This window comes from Pinus tabuliformis, chromosome X (genome assembly GCF_031772625.1).
Source record: "Pinus tabuliformis cultivar Carrire ecotype Pingquan chromosome X, CPIR1, whole genome shotgun sequence".
Taxonomy (NCBI): Eukaryota; Viridiplantae; Streptophyta; class Pinopsida; order Pinales; family Pinaceae; genus Pinus; species Pinus tabuliformis.
In genome coordinates this window covers 717,212,014-717,225,663 of record NC_142308.1, presented here as the reverse complement: position 1 = coordinate 717,225,663, position 13,650 = coordinate 717,212,014, and positions in this window count along the sequence as shown.

Here is a 13,650-nt window from a genome sequence, read left to right as displayed (position 1 = left end):
ATCCCACTCTAAGGGTGATAGTACCTCAGCAACAACTGAATGCAAAGCTATTCGAGATTACTTCTTTATGAGATGAGAGAGAGAAGAGAAGGATGATCCACTAACCGTTATCTTGCGCTAATGGTTGATCCAATCTTCACTCCTTGCTGCTTGCTCCTAGCTCCTTGCTCTTTCACCGGCCCAGATACACAAAGATCCTGTAAAAGCACAAGAAAAGGAAACTACAAGAAGCATACATCCATAATCGATTCAGGGATTAGCATAAATCAAATATACAAGCATCGATTCACCATAAAGACACATGCATATAGAAGAACCTCAAATACTTTATTAATGGAAGAAGTAAAGTTCTGAGAGAGTTACAACCATAATAGGCCCAATCCAGCAACACCTCCCAGCAGAAAGAAATCTCCTCTTCACCTCCTTCAAGCAATCACCCAATAGTTCTATACACAAACCAACAGCACTTCCTTACTTGCACAAAATTCCAGCCTCCCTAGACCTCATGAGAGAGCTCTATATATAGGAGATTTGGAGAAAGGATGAGTCAGCTTGAGGCTGGCATGAAGCTGACTAGTGTCCTCTCCCACTTTAGTTAATCTTCAGTTCTTGAGTCCACTTGGAGATTCTTGCTTCCACTTGGAGATCAAGACCCTCTTACTCATCACAAGGCGAATTCCTTGACCCAAGTGTCAGTTTGGAAGCTTCCTGGGCAATTGACACCTTGCAGAATGACTGTGCCACTTGGCCAATCTCGCCCAGCGCAGGTAGCCTTCATTAGTTTTGACATTCAGCGCAGGTACAGAGTGGAGCAGTTGACATTCAACGCAGATGCTCAGTGGAGCAGCTGACATGATCCAGAAACTGCTTGTTTTTTAGTGTTTTCAGGTGGAGAACTGATTTTCAGTGCTGTGGTTTGTTGACCTTGTTCCTCTAGGGGTAAGAACAACATGTTTAGGGACTTTGGATCCCTCAGATTATTGACATTTCATGCTTCATGCTGTTAGGCACAAAAATGTCTATAACAGAATGTGCCTAGTGCCTTGATTCCCATTAACATCAAAGGTGGGATATCTCGTATTGGTTAATGACTTCCTCAATGGTTGGTAATCCAATGATTCTTGCTTATGTTCGACATCAACACCATTTATTCACATAAGCAGGATTGCACACGGTGTGTAGCAGTTGAAGACTATATGGTTTTGAGATCTCGACATAGATTTGCAGCAGTTTGGATTTTTGTATCAGCATTTCCATTATCATTTGCAGCAGCAGTCACCTTTCCTCAATTGTTTGGGGACATACAACTCCTCAGGCATGGGGGAGAAGGGGACCTTCAGTTCATCCTTCAGGTCTTCAGCTTCCTTCAGCAGATCCAAATCAGCCTCCATTGCAACTCTAGCTCTTCTTCAGCAGATTAGATCAACGGTCACATCAACTCTAGCCATTCCATCCTCCACTTCATCTTGCAGCACCAAGCACATCAATGATAAAGGTAAAACTTGAGGTAAATTTGGCTTATGATTCTCTAATTCATTAGAAGGTTAAAGAAACTTAATGATTCACCACTTCTCATTCCATGCATTTCATCTTTCATAAACCATCATCCTTTTATTATCCTTCCATTCACTCTGCATATACTCTGATTACAAGACCATGTTAAAAGCAAAAACCTTATGGTGCATTGATAAAGAAACCTCTATGATGTCTTCTCCTTCCATGATGAAAAACATTAGGATGAAGTCATTACTACCATGAAATGATAAAGGAAACCACCTATAGACATTGGTCTTACGAAGACAGAGTATCAATCGCCCATTCACCATGTCCATCACTCATCTCTCCTTCACTCATCCCTTTCTTATCCTCAATTTGTATTTCTCAGTAAATTAGTGTGACCTATTAAGTATGATGAGTGTTGCACTACAAGAACCAACACCTCCAAACATTCAAGTAAGTGATACTCCACAAGAACCATCGCCTTCAAATATCCAAGTAATGTCATCCCACAAGAATGTATCAAAGAGCAAGAGATTTGTTTGCAAGAGGACATGAAAACCCTTAGGCATGGGGGGATGTTGGGCCTCAAATTTGCCCATTTTTCCATCATACAAAACCACCATTTATAACCTAAATTTCGACACCAGTATACTCATTTCACGTCATAATTCCATCATTTATCACCAAATCACATCATATGCCTCGTGGTTGATTATCATTAGTTTTATTAGCTTTTCTATGATTAAATATGAATTTGCCATGATTTACTAATGACGGTTTCGCTAATCTCATCTTTTCACAGGGTTCCATCGCCGAGTTTCTTTACAAACCAGTAGAGTACAAAAATGACCAATTTGGGGCTTTGACACTTTCGACATGATTTCGGAGAAACCGAGAGAGGTTATTATCAAAAATAATGTTTTAATACCTTTTCATAACCTATATTTCACCTAGGTCACTCATGTGGGTCTCTAGAAGGAAATTCACAAATTTTCCCAAATCTGCAATAAGTTTCAAACTTCCAACTTCCGCCTCGATTTTCATGCAGGTGAAGGCGAATGAAGAAAATTTGGCACATGGGTTTTGGTCCCAGTATAACCAATTTACTAACCCTGAAAAAATTTATAAAATACCTTACTGTTGGGATATACAAAGAGGTATTTGAGGCAGATTTGTATAAAAATTAGGTAAAACTCAGATTTGTAAAATATCCAAACATCCAACTTTGGGCACGCTTTCTGAGGAGATGGATTTGAATCAGAATATTTCAAGACATGGGATTTGTCAACAATATGGCCAATTAGGTTCCATATGAAGAGTTTACCAAAATACATTACGGTTGAAGAGATCAAGCCAACTCTTCACCACTAATTTGTGTAAAATCACAGCAAACCCAAATTTTTGGGATCTCTTCCAAAATTGCAAATTCGTTTGGAATTCAGTTTAAATTACCTTTTGTGTATATATCAAAGCTCAAGGACGGAGTAAGGGAGTAATGATACTGTTGTAATTGTTGTAAGGCTCCAGAATTGTTGATTAAGAACTTATGTTATTCCAGACTTTGTATGCCATCATTTTGATTTAATACAAGTTCCAGCACTCGTTCTACTGTGAGTTATTTATGATTTCGTTTTGGATTTCATTTCACTGCAGTAAACTAGCTCGCTCCAGGTGTGGGAGGGCCCACCACTCCTAAAACTGAGCCCAATATCTAGTATAGATTAGGAATTGTGTGATTTTGAAGAGTTAGTTTCCATCGATTTAAATTTTGCAGAGTGTGTAATCTTGTAATTCAACTTTTGTTTGATTTGTAGGTGTTTAGTAATCATTTGTGTCGAAGGTTGACTGATCAAAGAGATTTTTTTCGCAAATTGTGGTACTATATTTCACCATCATTAAATCCACTCTCACATAATCATTTGAGAACCATACTTTGTTATCTCCATAGACAAGTGATCATGAATGCTTTGAGATTACGCAGTTAAGAGTGTCACTATTATGGAATGAATTTAAAGTTAAAACGATTTCTGAATATGCATGTGTTGTGTCCTGTAGATTAACCTCTGAGTGGAGTGTTTCTCATGCAAATTTGAAGCCTGAGCAATTGTTTCATACCTGAGTTTTGTAGTAAGGCGTTTTAAGAATAATTGGAATGGTTTCGTTTCGATAAGGGCGGCGTTTGATTTCAATTAGAAATACATTGCATTGATGTAGTATTTAAATTAAATTGATTTCGTTATTGTAATGCAATTTGATTAAATCATTTGCAACACGACTTGATTTGGGTAATTTTGTCCTGAAATTGCAGTAGTATAAGAACATAGTAGTTGATTTCGTTTCAGAATGGTTATTGTAGTAGTTTTAAATTAGAATAAGCTTTGATCATTGAGTCTTTTAATTTGAGTGTGTTTATTTAGGCAGCATAGAAATATTAATTTGAAATTGTCATTGTGAAGCTTTGGAGAATTGAGGGTGTGAACCAAATAGGATTAAGAGATAAATTTCAATGCTTATTGATTTGTGTGATCCTGGGAATTAGATTAGTTACAATTTTATTTGAATTGTGGTTATTTTCTACATTAGAATAGAGTTTATTTCAACTGCAAGTGTGATTACTTTCCCACATTAGATTAAGATTACTTTCTTGCATTAGATTAAGCGTGTTTTCTAGCATTAGATTAAGGTTACTTCAGTGCATGTGTGGTTACTTTTCTGTACTAGATTAAGTTTCATTCCATTGCAAGATTGGTTACTTTTGACAGTAGAGTTCCATTTCTTTACATGTCATTTGTTTCAATTTCTTTGAGTTTTATAATTTGATTGCTTGAGATAGCGTTAGTTTAAAAGCCTTTTCATTCTGTACTTAATTTTGAAATAGGAATTTGATATTAAGTTAGGCTATACCTGCACTTCTGCCTATAAGTCTTACGACCCCGGATTGATAATTTAATGTTGGAAACTATAACACATATAATTTCCCCAATAATCTCCATGAAGCAGACATTATATCCACTACATATATTGGTCTCAACTCACTAAGTGGCCTTTCATTTACAAATTGAATGAACTTCTTGGAAATCTAGGAGTTACTTTCACCATCTTCTTTGGCAACTAGGATGAAAAATGCATAATCTTTGATTACAATATTTTGTTCATCCATCAGAGTTATGTACTCCCAGTTGCTTTTCAATTATGCTATGATTTCATCCCAGGCAAGTTGCTTGGCCTATAAGAGAGACATGTTTCCTTTGAGCTTGCCTTTTATCTCAGAAATTTCCTAGTTTTCCGCCTGTAATTTCTTACTAATTAGGTTTATGTTCGTCCTCGTTATCTCAAGCTATTTTTCTTTCAGTGCTAGGCTTCTCTGGGAAATTTCCAAATCCTTTTGCACCTTCTTAATCTCCCCTTGCGAAAGTTGGAGTTCGGTGAGGGTCTTTGTGAGTTGTTCTATGGGATTTTGAGGGTTTTCAGGCACAAGAGCTACACAAATGTATGTGTCTATCCTCAACTGAAGTTCCACTTCCTGTTGCTTGAGGGATACTATCTCATTATTTCTTTATGTCAGTTCTTTGGCCAGGATTTCTTTCTCTCCTTCCACCTGTGCAAGTTCCTTAGATTGCACATGCTCACTACCTGACATCTTCAGTTTGTGCCTTAGCTCCTACACTTATGCTTGTGAACTTTGGAGTAGGGCTTTGAATGCAGCTTTGTCTTCTAGATTTACCCCTAACTTCACAATCATCTCATGAAGATCTCATTTTGCATGTGTAGAGCTTTCGAGTTATCTATCTCTTATTTTAACCTTGTTGTAGCCTCTAGGAGCTTTTCATCCTTGTTGATGGTAATTACATTTATGTTGAGCTCACTATACAACATTTCCCCCACTTGCATGTGGAAGTTGATCTTGTCCGGCAGAGGGACACTTTTCAAGTCTAATGAAACGTCCAGGGCCTTGAATTGAGAGCCCAAAGGTAATGACTGTGCTAGTGGGTGTTGCAGCGAGAACTTCATTTGATTTCTCTCTAAGTCCATAGCAACCAGAAGTCTGGTCTGATACGGTATTGAATGAGATGTTATTTGTTGCTGCATCTCTTCCCTTGCCTTCTTGTTTCTTTATCCAATGGAATTTCCAATAGGCTAGCTTGGCTTACTAGCAATTGCACTTCTTTTTTAACTTAAAATGGCTACCTCTAAAGAGGATGAGGCAACAGTTTGTAATGGGTCTTCCAAAGTCACCTAGAAGCCTAGTTGATCTGGTCTTGTCTCTACTAACCTGGTCTCAATTTATTCTTCCTCTATCTCTTGGGTCTTTTCCTTTTTACTAGGGTGTACATCCTCCATCTTGACATATTTAGCTTGGTCAATGGTCCTTTTCTGTGCCTTGTCCTTCAATGTTGGAGTCTCGATCTCCATCTCTGTGTTAATAGGCCACAAATCAAAGTTAGCTTTCCATTCGATCTCAAGCCTATCCTCATGCTCATAAGTTGAAGCCTTTATGCTCTCTCTTCTCTTGGAAATGACACCATGAGGATCATAATGCCAGACATCCCCTAGATTAAAATTCATCTATTTGAGTAATTCCTTAGCTACCTTGTGGACCTGCCTGGAATTGACAATAAAAGGTCCCACGGGCTTTCCCAACTTAAACATATATCCCTTCTTAATAGGGACAAAGTGAACTTGGTCTACATTAAGGCTATGTCTGATGAATTCCAAAGCAAAAATCCTCATGGACATAAACACAGGCAAGTGGTAAGGAGGAAGCTCACACCCATAAACCCAAATTTCTATGAAATCCTCAAACAGATACCAGTCCCCCACCTTGGTATCATTGCTAAGTTGGAGGATTGATTTTTGTTGAGGGTGAAATTTAGGAGGGGAAACACCATGAATAATTTTATAGGCAAAGGCCATATATGAGGATATAAACTGGGAATAGCCCTCAGCATCTTGTCTCTTCCTAACAGAAATGTCACTGTCGACCTAGGGGGGATAGTATGGGGTACAGAGGGAGGTACCCAAGGGAATAATGTAATAATATGATGGGACATAGTTAATAAATAAAGTGGTTAACCCGCGTCATGTAAGGGACCACAAGTAGTTAACAATAATGTGATAAGCACATGGTATTAGATAGATGGTATTGAGGGAACCCTGGTAATGACCCATGGTATTGTATGTATGAGGCCTATATAGAGGCTAGAGACTCCCCATTGAGAGATGTCAAGGATTATTTTATTGGCAAGCACATGGCTTGTGGAGTGTTCTCCTTCCTTAAGGAGTGAATGTATGGTGTTGCCCTACCTGAAGGGTTTTGATATTGATAAAGATCTGAAGTTTTTATCTTATATTGTGTTATTTCTTGGGCATTGTTCTATTTTTATTATATTTGCAGACCAGATATATTACAAGTGGTAATACATCTGACCCAGAAATATATGAAATGATGCCAATATACCCAATAACTGTAAACAAACACAAAATATAGAAATTATTCTTTATTGATCAAACCCTTAAGGTAGGGTAACACCATACAATCACTCCTTAAGGAAGGAGAACACTCCACAAGCCATATGCTTTCCAATACAATAATCATTGACATCTCTCAATGGGGAGTCTCTAGCCTCTATATAGGCCTCATACATACAATACCATGGGTCATTCCCATGGTTCCCTCAATACCATCTATCTAATACCATGGGCTTATCACATTATTGCTAACTACTTGTGGTCCGTTACATGATGCGGGTTAACCACTTTATTTATTAACTATGGCCCATCCCATTATTACATTATTCCCTTGGGTACCTCCCTCTATACTCCATACTATCCCCCCTAGGTATAATACATTCCACCCCCCTTAAACATGTTTTGTCCCTAAAACATAAGAAGAACACAAATAATAAGATCTACTCAAAAGAGTAGTCCGCTGGTACCATGCACGTGCACCTAGCCATCCAAGAGAAAGGTGAACCCTCGATCTAGTTGGTGCCTCGCACACTTGAGATGGAAGTTGACCCTGGCGGCTCTTCTGTGTTGGTGTGTTGTGGATGGATCGTCGCCCCTCTCTATCTATCATGCGGGGTTTATTGTCCTTATTGCTTATTCGTTGCCATCTTGTAGGTTGTTGTCTCATTGGGTGATGTGGGTGGTGATATGTTGAAGCTTTAACTGATGGAATATATTTCTTAAATTCCTCTACTATTGGTGCATGAGTGGTGTCTGGTGCTTTTTCTAATACCTGATTTGATGTTTTTGTTTGGTTGTCGACCATCAAAGGCTCATCATCTGATGTGTCAGTGTCATTAGAGCTTTGTGCTTCTGCCTCCATAGCCTCTACTTCATCCTCCTTGGACTCTACCTATTTATTGATGGAAATATCCTGTAATGTAATTTTCTTCTTTTTATACCAAAGCTTTAGGAATTTCTTCTGCACATTAATATTGATAGTACCAATAGATTCCATCCAAGGGTATCCCAAAACAACATCCACATTAGCCATATCTAAAGCATAAAAATCAGAATGAATACATACTTGTCCATAGAAATCTTCAAATCTTTATAAACTTGCACCTCCTAATTATTAACATGTGTGTGCTCCATCTGTTTGGCTGGTACTTGCAATCTTTTAGCCAAATGAACATTAATAAAATTATACTTGCAACTAGGATTAATAGACACAATGATCTTCTCCTTCTGAATACATCCATGAACCTGTAATGAGGAGATACCAGTAGAAAATAACCCCTTACATGTCTCATTCTCCTGTTTTCTAGCATGAGACCATTTGTCTAAAAAGACTTTTTCAAACTCTTCATCTGAAAGTTTGTACAACTTCTCGCTGGCAAGTGATCTAAACCATTTGGCAGCCTCATCCTCCAAACCAAGCCATACTAAATTTTTCCACTTTTTCCCATATAATTCCTTTTCACTGCTTATGAATTCTTCAATAGTAGGGCCAGCATCTTTGGCTAAAAAAAACATCTTGCTAGAAGCCACGAAGAGGGTTTTGAAAAAAATCACTTACTTGGCGAAAATTTAAAGTGGCCCACTTCGGTCAATATTGCTCAGAATCCTTATTATGACCTATTTTCGAAAATGGAACGACCATTCTGCATCTTATCATGTGATGTAAATCCTGATCTAGGCACTGGAATTTCATATTTGTGCTACAACTGTCCCACCGTCATAAAAAATTTCTAAAAAAGAGATGATTTTAAATCAGCGATATCTCCCTCATCCGGGCTCCGATTAGACCAATTTTTTGTTTTGAAATTGGGTAACTTTTCCAGAGGATCTCAGATCTGTAATTAGTTTCTCAAAATTCCCCTCAAAAAATGACAAAAATTAACTGGAGATCCATTGTCCACGAATTTTTGTCAAACTTTTTATGCAACATAGCTGATTTTTAAATCAATGATATCTCCTTCGTCCGGACTCCGATCGACTGATTTTATTTTTTTTTAAATTGGGTATTTTTTCGCAAAGAATCCAGATCTTCAATTTGTTTCTTCAAATTTTGCACCAAAAGTTACATATTTGATATGCAAACTCGTTGCCCCAAAAATTTCCTGCAAATATATATATATATATATGTATGTATGTATGTATGTATGTATGTATGTATGTATGTATGTATATATATATATATATATATATATATATATATATATATATGTATATGTATATGTATATGTATATGTATATGTATATGTATATGTATATGTATATGTATATGTATATATATATATATATACATACATACATACATACATACATACATACATATGTATGTATGTATGTATGTATGTATGTATAGATATATATATATATATATATGTATGTATGTATGTATGTATGTATGTATGTATGTATCTATATATATATATATATATATATATATATATATCCGCTTGCCCAAGCAAGTGCTCTGATACCACTTGCAATATATATGTCCCAGAAATATATGAAATGATGCCAATATACCCAATAACTATAAACAAACACAAAATATAGAAATGCTTCTTTATTGATCAAACCCTTAAGGTAGGGTAACACCATACAATCACTCCTTAAAGAAGGAGAACACTCCACAAGCCATATGTTTGCCAATACAATAATCCTTGACATCTCTCAATGGGGAGTCTCTAGCCTCTATATATGCCTCATACATGCAATACCATGGGTCATTACCATGATTCCCTCAATACCATCTATTTAATACCATGGGCTTATCACATTATTGCTAACTACTTGTGGTCCCTTATATGATGCGGGTTAACCACTTTATTTATTAACTATGGCCCATACCATTATTACATTACTCCCTTGGGTACCTCTCTCTATACCCCATACTATCCCCCCTAGGTATACTACAAATTAGCCCTCAGCATCATGTCTCTTCCTAACAGCAACGTCCCAGTGGAAAAAAAACTTCCTTTGTTTGTTTGAAACCACCAAACTGAGACTTAGACACTCGAACTCATCCATATGAGTGTACAAAAACAAGAAGAACAACCAAGAATAATATCTAAAATAGGAGGTGGTGGAGAAATGGTGCAGCTATAATCTTATCGCCTTGGTCTAATAAGCAGGGATGTCGAACAAATGGTCAGGCTACATCATTTTCCTTATAAACCCTAGATAGGTTTTAATAGTTATATTGGCATCATCATCCCCAAATAGATGATAAATCACGGACAGGATGGGCTGAATAGGCTCTGCAAAGAGGGTTATAAGGAAACTGTCAGCAACAGGCAGAGACTGTAGGCTAAGGGTCATGACCATTTGTAGAAAGGATTGTTTCTCATCAGTTGGAAGGGTAGTGTAATGGTAGAAAAATGTATTTTTTGTAAACTGCTGGGGTTTAGAGGAGCTTGGGTAAATTAAGGATTTTTGAATTAGCTTTGGGGTCACCTCAAGGATTTTGACCCTGGTTAAGGAGACAAAACAATTCTTCTCGTCTATGTAAGCAGTTTTTAATCGGGAGATGAACTCTGGGAAATAACATACTAAGGGTGTAATTTGGTAGTATAAGCCTGAGTCGACCACCAGAAATGGGTCTTCTCCTCTAACATGGTTACCATATAAGTTGAGTTGAAGGTCCGTGAGGTGGTAGGCACTAGAGGGGTCAGCGATTTGCGCCTTCGTGTCCATGAGATGCTCGACACTGGAGGAGGGTTTAACCTCACGAGCTTTATAGGGCTTAAGGTTGCTTTCTTCATGTTCCAATGAATATTCAAATAATTTTCAGGTGAAAGGGACCGATCGATTACTTGGTTGTCCTAGAAATAGCTAAAAACAACGTTGGAGGGAGGTTATGGACTATTTCAATGATCAGACGACGTTTACAAAATAGATGAAAGGCAGGCTTTTGCACTGGGAAGAAATGCAAAACGTTCAAAAAGTTGAGGCGGGGAGGATTTTTACAGGAAAAGGGAGGACAACAGACACCTAATGTGGGATGACGTCATGGGGGGACGCATGGCAGAAGAGGATTGGGTGGTGACAGACAACAAGTGGATGGGAGAGAGAGGAGGGTAGAGATGTTATTATTTAATTTTTGAATTCCTCACTCACTTGAATTGGCACCAATGCATTAGCCATCATGGCGGGTGGTCCCCACCATCCTCCAACGAGTAGGAGAGAAGGAGGTTGGATCCATCGATTACCCCCGGAATCAATCTGGGCTGTTGGATTGGCGGGCCCTCCAGGTGAACTTTTAAACTCTGGGGGGGTGGCGTCATCCTATCACCCACGCAGGTTACCCCCTGAAATGCTTCTGGGGGTTGGTCGGGCGGAGATGGACGTGATCCACCCTTAACCTGCTTTGACCTTAATTAAAAAGGCATGCTTGTTCAAATACTCCTCCTTTAGCCTACTGTGTATGGGCTCCATGAGTGCAAGTTTTAACCTTAGATCTTCTGTCATGGCACTAGGGCTAGATAATTGCCCCCTGTCACTAATTTAATTGATTTTTTAGCTAGAAGTATTGAATTTGATCTCTTAACCCTCTCTACATAAGTGATAAAGGGAAACAACAGGAGGATTTTTGTTTCAGGTGTAAAGGTTTCCATGGTGTGGTTGCTCGATCATTTGTAGAGGGTTTTGATGGTGAGAACATCAGCATTGTTGACCTTTCCTTCCCCAGTCACAGAGGAGCTTATTGCTAAAGCTATCGCCTTCCAGTGGATGGAGACTACTGGTTCAAGAATCAAACCCTAGTGGGTATCAATATTCCCTCCTTCTTGAAGGATGAACACAAAGATAAAGACTAATAGAAGGGGGTGCAGAGGTCATGGATTAAGCCAACATAGGAAAAACCTTAAGGATCATTCAGTGGTTTTTCAGCTGTGAAGGTCGCTACGACGGGATGGAGATGTATTATTTCAAATTTCTTGCATGCCTCGCTGGGTAGGTTCATATGAATATGCCTTATTTCTTGTTGATGAGTCTCAGGAAAATGTCTACAAGGGTTCAACCCAAACCCACCTCAACTCCTCATTGTTTATTTCATAAAAGTTTGATTAAAATTTTAATTATAAATCATTTGGAGAAAATTAATTGAACATGGGAACATTTCCTATTTTGTGGGGGGTTCATAGAATCGGTCTCTTCCAAGTCTAAAACCAGTAAAAGAAAGAGACAATGAAAGGGGCCTATCCAAACATTTGAGACCTAGAACAAGGAACTTCCTCCTTCCAAACCAAAAGCAAAAAAGAAAACCTCCCAAAACAAGAAAACGTAAACCCATGTTTTAATTCCTAAGCTAGAGAAGGTTTACATAAGAAGAAGTAAAAGGGTTTTGGAGAAAAAAACCCCTTTCTCTCCTAAAAATAATCTCTTAGAGCTGCCAAAAGATCCCATTGGTAAATCCACCATTGATAAACATGATCAAGGTTCAGAGAGTATAGTTAGTGAAACAGGGGAGAGTCAAAATAAATCACTTAAAACGATACAGAGAAAGAGTAAAAGAGAATCCACCCTGGAAGAAATGTATGGAAACAAAAGTTCCATACCAAACCCACCAATAAGCTCGGGCGTAATAACAAGTTGCAGCAGAACCCTGCTTTAAAAGATCAAGTGATCAATCTGGATGACACGCCATTGAGGTAAATGTTGATTAACAAAGAGGAGGCTTCCAATTCTAGGAAAAAGAAGGTCCAAAAACAAGGTAAAGGAGGATAGCAAAGCCCCAAGGCCAGGAAAACCAACAAACTAAAAAAACTCAAGAAACCGATATGAACCTATTGCTAGAGGCAACAAAGACACTCAATTAAGGATTCTAGGACAACATTGCTGGTTAATTTATCAACGCTCATTTTGGCATGTTTTGCAAAGCACTACTACCAAATATTTTGGCAGCACTGAAAGTTGTTTTGTTTTGGAAAAGCACTGTAATATATTTTGGCAATTGTTCCACTGTTTCAGTATCGATAGTGTATGCCCAGATAATTTGTCAGCATCCAGATGGTATGCACATTTTTTGCAGCGATAAGGATATTGGCTATGATAAAATTTATTGGAGATTATTTTTGCACAATCGACATTATTTTGATGATCATGTCAGAGATATAAGGAAACATATTATCTTGAACTTATGGATTAAAAATTAAAGCAGGATTTTAAGGAATGAAACAGAGGATTTCCATATTTTATTGCATATTTGTCAGTGAGTTCTTTCGATCCACTTCAGTAGCAGTTCTTTCAGCTACAACTCCACTTTTTGTTACAATAGTTGATCATGCATCATGATTCAAAGACAACACACCAATGTTATTTTGTAGATAAATATTTCAGATATGTGATTTTAGATATGTTTTATCTGAGATATTTTGTAATTAAAGACTTCCCTAAAGTTATGGTTTCAGTTTTGTAAAGATATTCAATAATATTGTTGATGAAGATAAACCAAGGTTTGGTTCTTGAGAGAAAAGTGACTTTATTTCGTATATCTGATTTTGATATTAATGAAATTTCCATGACAAAAGTTTCTAGACATGCATATCTGAGATTCTTTAACAACGTTTACGAGTCAGTTTCTTGGTGTTGTTCTTTTCCTTTGTAAATTTCATGATTGTTGGTTCTTCATGTTTGAATGAAGTTTATAAAACAGTAGAATTCATCTGCACTTAGATGCTCTGTTATTTT